Below are 11,170 nucleotides of genomic sequence, written 5' to 3'. Positions count from 1 at the left end.
TGCACAAGGGCTACACGCACAATTTAATAACAATATATATGTTGAGAGTTCAAATGAAAGAAACTTTTAAATGATTGTGTGCCTCATGTGTGTGCCACAATGTGCGTGTCACACGTGTGTGGGTGCCATGTGTGTAGGTGCCGCATGTGTGGGTGCCACATGTGTGTGGCTGCCTTCACGAGCCAGAAGAGGGTGTCAGATCCCTTGGAACTGGAGTAGTAGGCTGTTGTGAGCCACACCAGAACTCTGGTACTCTACAGGAGCAGTGTCTGCTTCTTAACTGCTGAACCATCAGCCCTCATGGTTCCAACTTTTACTTCCAGACTCAATACAGCTGCCACCCAGAATAGACTGGACAAGGACAGGACAGAGTAGCGGTTCGGGCTGGGGTTCTGATCTGATGGGTCTCTATGGGACACAGCCCAGTCTTATGTAACTCAAATGTGTACAGGGTATTTGGTGCCCAACTAATCAGGTGATCTAAATGCTCTCTTTATTTTATCCCCCTGGGAGTGTTTTGTTACCCCTTTTTGTTAAAATAGGGATGTGATTACCATAGCAACTAAGAGACACAAATCTTGCTGAATTGAATCGTTGTGCTAGGAATGACCTGGACAAAGACTGAGTTGTTTTGTTTTTGTTCTAAAGAACAGGGAGGGTGTAGATGAGTCAAGGATTTGAGGAAAATAATAAAATCACCCAAATTTCTGGATTCGGATTAAATGTTTGCTTAACTTGTAAGTCACTTTGTTACTCTTCAAAAGCAGGGCCGCTTAACAGAAGAAGCAAGTGGGTGGGGCAGGTGGCCATCAACAATGAAATACTATTACTGGGTGTAGTCTCTCTACCAAATTGTCACCTCATGCCAAAGATAAGGACACGGGAAAGAAAAGGATGGACAGGAGGCCCAGAAGCCAGCTCAAGCAGCTGCTTAGTTTGGCACTAGTGGAAACCGTCCTTTCAGGAGCCCTGTAACGTTTCCAGTCACACAGGTAAAGAGCGTTAAAAGATTTCAGCAACAAGGCCGGCCCTGCATTGCGCACCCCACCCTTCCCGGGGGGCCCAAGTTCTGTCGGTAACAAGTTTTTCAGCGGTGCACACGTGAGAAGGCCGGGGTCCTTTGCTGGGGCGGAACAGCCTTAAACCCCGGTTCCTGGGTTTCTGGAATGCAGCCCCAGCTCCCGGCAACGCGTGTGCCTGCCATGCACCGCGGATGCCAGGCTGGGCGAGAGTACCCGGGCGGGCGGCCGCATGGCGCTGGCTCGGGGAGATGGCAGCAGCGCTTTGTCTGCAGCAGGAGGGTGAGTCACCGGGACCCGCGGTCCGTCCCAAGGCCGGGCGGACACTCGGGCCCGACAGCGGCGGCGGCGGCAGCGGAGCAATCCGGACAGGGGCGGCTCGGAGGCGGCGCTGCGCGTCCCCGGCTCCCGCCCGCCCGCTCGCTCGCCCGCGCCGCCGGCCGCGCGCTCCGCTCCTCCTCCGCCCGGGAACTTAGTCAGCGGTTCGCGCCGCCGCTTGCCCATTGGCCGGCTGCGCGCGCCGCGTCACAATGGAGCCGCTCCGGGGCGGCGAGCCGGGCAGCGCCGGGGCTTCCCGCTGAGCCGCAGTTGCCGGCCGAGTGCGAGCGCCGGCCGCTCGGCGCGCCCCGGCCGGGCAGCGCGGGCCCCGGGGGCCTCTTGGCGCCAAGGTAGGTGGGGACCGCGGGGCCCAGGGGGAAGAAGGGGACGCGGCGGTGGCTGCAGCAGGTGGGGGGGCCGCAGGGCAGGTGCGGTTACCTGGCCACGCCTCACCTGGGAGTCCCGCAGCGGGCAGGTGGCACAGTCGCCAGCTGAGCAGCGGCCGCGCGGCTCCCACGCCCCCGCGAGAGGGAGGGCGCGGTCCCCACGCGCCACCTCTCCGGGATGCTGGGGGTCATTCCGGGCGAGGGGAGGGGGCGACCGCACCCAGGCGGTGCCTCTGCTGCTCCCAGGGCTGAGCGCGCACCTGTGTGTGTCCTGGGAACTGCGGGGAGGGGACCCTCCTCCTCCACCCGGGGTCACGTCGCTGGTGAGCACGGCTCACTCAAGGGGGTCGACATTGGGTCGCCGACGTTTGCCCCCTGCCCTGGCGCCTCCTGTAGACAGACATTTTATGCTCTTGGGTATTTACGGGCCTACAACTGTGATTTTAGTATCTGAGCTAGATGGGGTCAACTAATTTCCATTGGAAGACTCTTGGAGGTTCCTCCTGGCTGCAGGTGCCGGCAGGTCAGAAGGGAAGAGGCTCCTTAATCCATGTCCTCGACTGACTTCCCAAAGTCCATAGGTTGCCTGTAGTCATCTGATGTTTGTGGGAGACTTTAGTGTGTGGTCATGAAAAAACACCACTGGGAACCTCTTGCTCCCCCTATCCCAGAGAACAAACCTAAACTTAAAAGTCAATACCAATGAGTGGGTTTTCTTGAGTACATTCTACCTTACCAGAAACGGGGGGAGGGAATGGGGGGGGATCAGCTATATAAAGATATGAGTAAAACTTTTTAAAATTGTAAAGTGTGAGGCCAGTTTTAGGTAATTTGTTCAGTGTAGACCAAAAAGAAGTTAGAGACTGGGAGTGTGGCTCCACGGGCTTAACAGGGCGCGAGGCTGGGCCCGTCGGTGTCCCACAGTAACACTGAGAGTGTGTGATTTTACTAGCTAGCTATGTCCTAAGCCTAAATCTAGGTCTGGAAGATGTATGGCAAAGGGCATTATAACAGTTCCAGTACCATCCCATGCGCAAAGTCTGCCGCCTAAGAACCTAAAATGTTGAGTCTTGGATGCCAAAGTCATTTTCTTTTGCCCTGAGCTTTCCCAGTGAGCAGGTCCACTCTTGAAGAGCTTAAGAAATGACAGTTAATCCCCCAGGTAACTGGGCCTGTGCGATTTAAAACCTTAAGCCTTAACATGCCTGAGGCTGCTAGGAGCTAAAAGTCGGGCGTGGGGAAGCAGAGTTGCCTATGAGGACACTTTGAGTCACACCACTTCTCTTATGCCTGGTTTCCCAAGTGGGGGACGTAATCTTTGTGTTAGAGTTAGACTGAGTGTTCTTTGAAACTCCTGGGTTTTTTTCTGATCAGAAGGTTGTTCCAACATGAACCTCAGATACACGTGTTCACACTATGAGCAATTGCCTTTGACGTGTTGAGATTTGTTTTTAGCCTGCTGGCTATCCCCATCACAATTCCCCACTACTGTTTTAATTTTCATAATCCTCGGGGTGAAAACATCAACATGAATTAAACATAGCTTTAAGCAATAAAATTCACAAAGGACACCAGGTGACCTGAAGTGTTTTAGATGACCACGTGGGTGTTTGCCCTCCGTGACCTGACGCTTCTTTTCCATTTGTTTTCTGAATTTGAAAGGGAAAAGTTTTTTAAAAGTTATTATTTATTCATCAGAAATTTTTAACTTGTAAATGTTTCTTGAAATTGTCATATATAGGAGTATATTGTGTTCATTTTTATTTCAACCGCTCATGCAAAACCCAATACCTGATTTTTGTTTGGCATCTCTCGCTGAATTTCCAGTTTCTTTTTCTCTCTCCCGGCATCCCTGTGTTGCTCTTGGATGTTATTGGAAACGAATGGGTTCTGATTCTGTTGTGTTTCTCGACACTGGTGGGTGGTTGGTCAACTTGTTATAGACCATGCTCTCCGCGATGCCTAGTCCCGGAGTTCTGATGTACCAGCAAATGACTGGGGTTCTGTGGCCCCTAACAGATACCAGTGTCATCTAGAATTTCCCAAAACAGTTGTGGATTTTCTCCCGATCCATGTAGTGACTGTTTATTTTGCATACTTATTGCTGTTGGCTACTTTCGATTTACACGTTTCAACTGCATTTTCTTAAAAAAAAATAGACTTGTGCGTGTGTGATGCATGTGCCACATGTGTGACATGTGTATGAAGCGTGTGTGCCGGCTCTTGCATGCTACAACACACATGTGGAGGTCAGAGGACAACTCTGTGAAGCCCCTTCTACCTGCGTGTGAGTCTCAGGTACTGAACTCTGGCATCAGTGGCTATGAAGCTCTTAGTCTGCTGGGCTGTCTCCCCGGCCCTCAGCTGTCATGTCTAAGCTCCCCTCACACCTCCACTGATTTCCCTTTCTCTGCAAAACAGTTCTTTTACCAGACATGATAGCCAGTATTTTTCCTGCAGCATTAAGATTGATGTTAAATACAATTGGACGAACTCCGCCAAGGCATCCATGCTCAGATCATCGGCAGTCGTTCAGAAATCAGGCGATAGTGAACTTTCTCCTCCGAGATTTCCCTTTCTTTAGAGTTCTACTCTCACTTGCAACACAGTTAAGTTTGCTCCTTCGGGAATGGAAAGGGGCGCCCAGCTTCAACCTTGACCTTTTCCTTTGGCTTGCTGACTTTCAGGCGGCCTTTGATGTGGGTCACATGACTCTCCTTGTCCCTTTCCAGACTATTTGAACTACATCTGTTGCTTCTTTGAATTCAGACCACTTTGCAGTTCTTTCCTGCCTGTCTGTCTGTCTGACCCACCTTTCCCACAGGGCCTCTCTGTAGTGCCCCCATCAAACACGGGAGCTGCTTGTGCTCGGTTGTTTTTGTTGCTTCCAGCTCCACAGCCTCCTCAGTGCTGTGGTAAAAGACTGAGACTTTGCTTTGCCCCTCTCTGGTGGACCCAGTTCTTTATGGTTACACGTCATTTTGTCATTTTCCTTAATCCTGAGTGTGCAGAATAAGAGCACGTCCTAACCTTCTTTTATTACCTCTCTTCAAACCTTTTTTCAGCTTTTTGCAACATTCCCTTACCACACACAAAATCTCCTGCAAACTTCAAATCAGAATTCTTCAGACTTTGCCTGAGAGCATAAAGCCAGCATGCCGGAGGACTTGCACCTGACCTTTGCCATCACTTTGGATGAGTTGCTGGCTTAGTTAAGATTAGCTCCCAGTCAGCAATCACAGAGCAATGACCTAAACAAAGTGATGTTTGCTTCCCTTTCTCAGTTAGTAAAAGAGTTAATTGACAACTAGGCAAGGTGATAAGCTTGTAATCCTAATATTTGGGACAGTAACACAGGAGGATTACCACAAATCCAAGGCGGCCTGGGCTACAAAGTGAATTCTGATTTAGTCGTGTATTGGATGGGGGAGGATCATGGATGAGACAAGCTCACACACACACACACACACACGCACGCACACACAGTTATGGACGGATAAGCAAGAGGTATATGATGGCTCTATTGTCTTCTGGGAAGATCGTTTCCATTTATTGGCTCTACCATTCATACTGTAAGGCCCTTGGAGTCCAAGGGGGAAGCTTTAGTTACCACAGCCTAGTTCCACCTGGCAGAAAGAAGGCCTGGAAGGAGAGGGGAAGGCATCAGCTTGCAGTCTTGTGAGAAAACTTGTTGGGAGCTTCCAGATACTACATCTCATTGCCTAGAAGGCCGTGCTCACGATGGCCACTTGTGGCCATAGTTAGTCCCAGGCACAGAGTGCAGGGGTTCACACTCTTAGGAAAGACAGGATGGCAAGTATCCAAACACTGTTTCTTTAATTTTCATTTTTCCCCTTTTTCTTTGTGTGAGGGAGGGGTGTGTGTAAGGGCTAGATGACAGCTTCCAAGGGCCAGGCTTTCTTCTTCCATATTGTTTTTTTTTTTTTTTTTTGGTTTTTTCGAGACAGGGTTTCTCTGTGGCTTTGGAGCCTGTCCTGTTCCATTATTGTTTTTGAGATAGTCTCTTGTTATTTTGACTGCTGCGCAGGTCGGTACTCTTGTCTTCCGTTGTTTAGGATAGCTGGGCTGGGGAACACAGGCAGGTGGCTGCGTCCAGGAGGAATCTAGCTCAGGTCACCAGCAAAGGCTGTTGACCTCTGTCACACTTCCCATCTTGTTTTTAAATATGAGTGCCTTAGGGATCTTAGTTTTTTGTTGTTTTTGTTTGGTTTGGTTTTGGCTTTTTGAGGCAGGTTTCTCAGTCCTAGCTAGTTCTAGTCCTGGAACTAGCTCTTGTAGAACAGGCTGGCTTTAAACTCACAAAGATCTACCTGCCTCTGCCTCCTGAGTTCTGGGATTAAAGACATGTGCCACCACTGCCCTGCTTAGTTGGTTTTTTTGTTTGTTTGTTTGTTTGTTTAACATTATCATATGTGTAACCCCGATTGGTCTGGAAATTACTGTGCAGACCAAGCTGACCTTGAATTCACAGAGATTGACTTGCCTCTGCCTCCCAAGTGCTGGGATAAAGGGCGTGTGCTACTATACCTGGTCTAACATGTTTAATATATACTTTCAATCTTAAAAATATAGAATTTTTAAGATCTGTTGGATGTGATGGCACATGCCTTAATCCCAGCCCTCAACAGTATGCGGATCTCTGTGTTCCAGGGCCATCAGGATAGATACACAGTCTCAAACCAAACATGTTAACATGGTATGTATGTGTCATCATGTCTTCAATAAATGTCTTTATAGCCCTGCATATTCCTTCTCTATGAACTAATCCCAAGATGACACACTATTGGTTTCAAATCCTATTTTAAGTGTTTGAGCATTTGCCCCAGTTGGTGGTTATCGTATTGTTGAATAATATCTTGTCGTGGGACGGAGATAGGTGTTTGAGTGGCAGAAGCAATGGTTGTTATTTGTTGAGACAGGGTCTCTATGTGTAGCCTTGGATTTCCACCTGCCTCTGTCTTCTTAGTGCTGGGATTAAAGGCGTGCACCACTGTGCCAGGTTTAGCAATGTATGATTTACTCAATGTCAGCATGTATTTCTTAGATTAAAAACAGCATAGATTAAACAATGACTCATGAAATCAAATGGGCCTCAGCAGGAATTCTGAATCTGTCACTCCCCGGGTATAAAGCCTCTTGCTCAGTGAGTATGTACATCTCTCTCTCACTGTATGTACAGCTTCTCTCTCACTGTGTGTACATCCAGCATCCTCCACCAGGCCCAAGCCAGGGACATCTGTGGGGGCAGGCCCATGCCAGTGAGTTCCACTCTTGATAGAGTTTCATGCTCTTTTTAAGTAACCATTCATGACCTGCTGTACTCCAGGTCCTGTGCCAGGTCATGGGGAAGCAATGGTAAGCAAAGCCCCCTCTGGTCTCAGTGTTCACGAAGCTGGTGGGTTATTGGAGTCAGACAGGCAGCTGCTGAGGACACAGGAGACTCTCCACGGTGGTCATGGTTGTTAGGAGGGACACAGAGAAGGCTGTGGACACATATACAGTGTGCTGTGGTCGGTCAGAGGCTGAATGGTGACTTTAGAGGCAAAAACTGACCCACAAACTCCAGTAACTAAAGGGGGACGGGGTAGTGGCATGAAATGAGCTCAAATGTAAGCAACCTAGGTATGGACATGCAGATTCTTCCCGGCTCCTTCTTTTTGGAGCTGTCATTCAAATAAGTGTCTGTAGAGATGGAGACGTGATCCAGTGATAATAGGGTACTTGACTGTCACATACCCACGCCTCATCCCCTCCCTCACACACAGAGAGAGTGTGAAATGAGTGTGTTTAATGTACAGCTGTACAGGCCTCACTGTGCGGTTCCAGAAGGGGACCACACGGTTTGGGAATGGTTGAAGTCTTTTACTCTTCCTGGTGTTGCGCCAGCAAGCTCTAATACAGGTGGGTTTTTGTTTTGTTTTCTTTGACACATCAAGCAGATGCATATTTAACCATCGTCTCCTAAAAGCCTACAGGCCAGTGGCCAACAGTTCCCTCCAAGGCCTAGTCACGCTTCTGCCATGATGGGAGGAGACACACAAAGCAAGGGCTTCCTCCAAGCCAGTGGCAGAGACTGGAGAGTATTTCCCTGCCTGTTTGTTCCTTTTTTTTTGACTCTGCTGGACAGGACAAGGATAATAAAGATCTTTTCAGAGTTGGGAGCTGGCCTGCAGCATCCTTAGCAAGTGTATCGTTCGGAGACAAACATTTGTGAAGAATCAGCTCCTCCACCTGCGCCAAAAATGACCATAGAGCAGCAATCATGGGCAATATTCCAGAGGTCTGGCTGGGATGGCCTGTCTCAGGGCCAGTGGGCTGTCCCAATGTCCAGTCCCTCTGTGGCTTTCAGGTTTGTGTTGGCAGGGGATGCGTTGGCAGGTACATTGGCAGGGAATGCCATTTGTCCTTGTCCCGTCTAGCAGAGCCAAGGCAGGACAGCGAGGAAACTGTTTTCTCTTTCAAAAGGTCTCTGGAACCGTTTTGAAGGAAGCCCTTTTTCCGTGCGACCCCCACCATGGTAGGACCGTGACTGATCCCTGAGGGGGCCTCTCAAGCCCCTGAACCGCAGGTTATTTATTGATTGATTGAGTGGATGCATTTAAGGTGAATTCTATTAATCTGAACATTTCTAACGTTATCTCTCTAGGCAGAATTCAACACGTTTGTAGCTGGCCCAGTTTCCGTGCTGAGAAGGGCAGCATCCTCGGGCGAGCCATGGCTTGTCTCCCAGCTGTGTGAGTCATGATGCAGTTTCTCAGAGTACCAGATTTAGGTGTGTGTGTTGCCAGGATACCCCTAGGCAGTTTATGCTGTGCCCCTGCTGTGTCCAGGTGCCAGAAGTTTCAGCCACCATCCCCCAAGTACCCTTGTGACTGGGGCTTCTCGCTATGTGCTTCTTCTGGTACCTTGAATTCCTCTCAGCAGCTCTCTCAGAACTTCGTTCTGTGGAAACCTCTAGATGAGGTTGTCAGAGATGACAACCTCTCGTCCCAGTCGTGACCTCACGGGACCCTTCTCTGACCCTGCTCTCCCAGTCCCCGGCAGTCTTTCATTCCTTGCTTTATGGTTGGTTGGTTGGTGTTCTGTCCCCCTACTGACAGCAGGATGTGAAAGCCGACTTTGTCTCTATTCTTGGTTGGCTCTCTAGCATGCCAAGCTGTGAGCTTCCCAGAACTGGCACGTGGACCAGTGGATATATATAATTTGATCCTATTGGTCATTAAATTGGCCTGCGGTACCTGCCTCACAGAATAAGCAGGCCTGCAGTTAGCGCACCAATGAATTTCCCCTCGCAAAATGTGTTTACTTTTAGGCGCCCCCTCCTCCTGTTTTGTTTTGTTCTGTTTTTCAAAATAGCTGGACATTTACTGGAATTCGTTCATTTCTCTTGCCATTTCCCCCCTTATGCTTCTGCCTGTATCGTTGGCAGCTGGTATAGTTTGTTCAGAGGCTGTTTCCTTCACTTCCTCCCTCCGCACCCTTCCCCTTCGGCTTCACTGTGTGTGTCTGTTCTAGGAACACCCGTGATTATCTTTTGGCTGATACTTAATTTGGAGTCTGTCCATCTCTCTCCCACCTCCCTGGAGGTGCCCAATCTCTTGTACATACCACAGGGATCTTTGTAAAAGGCAAATCTCACCCTGTCAGGTGGCGGGCTCCTCCTGTGAAAGGTGCCAATGCCCAGGTGTGCAGAATCACAGTCTCCTGTCCGGTCCTGGCAACTGTTTGGTACCACCTGTTGCCACTCCACAGTTTCCATGTCCCCAGTGGTTGCTCCGTGGACATGCTACACACACTCACACGCACTCACACCCCATCTTAAGCCATTTGTAACACGGGGAGGTTGTCGAGACAAGATGGCCGCACTCTGTGGTGATGTTTCTTCCTGTTCCCTGAGCATTCTCGGTAAACTGATGCTTTTCTCTCAAGCCTGGTTCTTTTGAAGACCGTGGCTGGCATCCCTGAAGGCCCTTTCTTCCATCACCCCCATCACCCCTGCCCCACCCCCTTCTCCTTGCTTCCTCTGGTCCTTATACAGGACTGATGCCGGGGAACAGCCTCCTGTCTGGCGTTCCTTTCAGGTGATGAGTATGTTTCTCATCTCCTGGGCTTCTTGAACCAGGCCTCAGCCTGACATACTGTGGGCATTCAATAAACATTCAGGGGAGAGCCGGGAGGAAGTGTGACTTGCGCACTCCCAATTCCAGAGATTAACAGATACAACAGATGCGCTTTTGACTGGTGTTTTGGAAGAAATCTCTTTTTTTTTTTTTTTTTTTTTTTTTTTTTTGGTTTTTCAAGACAGGGTTTCTCTGTGGTTTTGGAGCCTGTCCTGGAACTAGCTCTGTAGACCAGGCTGGTCTCGAACTCACAGAGATCCGCCTGCCTCTGCCTCCCGAGTGCTGGGATTAAAGGCGTGCGCCACCACCGCCCGGCAGGAAGAAATCTCTTTAAAGGTTAGAAAAGGTTATTTAAGACACGATACAAATGCTATTCATAGATGTCCTAGCTAAGTTTCTGTTGCTGTGAAAAAACACTGATCAAAAGCGTTTGTTTGGGTTGGTTATAGCTACAGTTCGTCATGAGAGAAGACAGGGCAGGAACCAGGAGGCAGGAGCTGATGCAGAGGCCCTGGAGGGGTGCTCCTTGCTCCTTTGCTCTCGTAGCTTGTCCGACCTGCTTTCTTATAGCACCCAGGACCACCTGCCCAGGGATGGCATCATCCACAGTAGACTGGGTCCTTCCCCTTCAATCATTGATCAAGAAAATACTCACATCCAGTCTGATGGAGGGATCCCTCCTCTTCACCGGTGACTTTAATCTGTGTCAAGTTACCAAAATGGCAGTCTGGTGTGGGTTTGGAGTGTCAATGAGCTTGTGATTACTGAGTACAAACCTAATTCGAAGCTCTAGGTTTGGTGACAGGGATACTGGAGACAGCTTTCATATTTTTCTGGCACAATCCAGCTTTTTCTTTCTATCAGAAGTCGGTTTTCTAGGTCATCTTCACTGATCTGAGGCTCGGTTGTTTAGAGCAGAGTCTGTGTGTGTCTGCCTTTGTCACGTGTAAAGATAGAAGCTAATATTTTTCATCAATATAAGTACAAATATGATATTTCTGATGACTTAAATATTGATTTTTTTTTCACAAAAGTAATTTAAGTATTCCCAATAGAAGCTAAATTAAATAAATATGTCTTGGTGTCCATCACTGTTTATTTAAAAAGTAATTTAAAGATTTTCTACAAAAGCCAGGAAATTTACACAGATGTTTTAATCATGAAACTCATTTTCTCCGAAGCATTATCTGGGTGTAACATGCATGTGCTTAGAAGTTTAACCTTGGGCCTGGCAGTGGTGGCACACACCATTAATCCCAGTACTTGGGAGGCAGAGGCAGGTGGATCTCTGTAAGTTCGAGGCCAG

The 11,170-nt window shown here is 48.9% G+C and overlaps 1 protein-coding gene across 5 annotated transcripts in view; it reads left to right on the top strand.

Annotated features, from left to right (window-relative positions):
- The first annotated feature begins 1,541 nt into the window (after positions 1-1,541).
- The window catches only part of Lrrc8b (leucine rich repeat containing 8 VRAC subunit B), a 62,135-nt gene continuing 52,506 nt past the window's right edge, over positions 1,542-11,170 (top strand). For 3 of the 5 annotated variants that reach the window (XM_057772104.1, XM_057772103.1, XM_057772101.1), the window contains exon 1: positions 1,558-1,687. The gene's annotated coding sequence lies outside the window, so the exon portion shown is untranslated. Of the gene's footprint in view, positions 1,688-8,456; positions 8,479-11,170 lie in introns of those variants that run through there. The other 2 variants (XM_057772100.1, XM_057772102.1) reach the window with 2 other exon arrangements.

The sequence above is a fragment of the Chionomys nivalis genome, chromosome 6 (assembly GCF_950005125.1).
Source record: "Chionomys nivalis chromosome 6, mChiNiv1.1, whole genome shotgun sequence".
NCBI lineage: Eukaryota > Metazoa > Chordata > Mammalia > Rodentia > Cricetidae > Chionomys > Chionomys nivalis.
The sequence above is the reverse complement of the archived record's forward strand: the minus strand, read 5'-3'. Positions and strand labels throughout refer to the sequence as shown.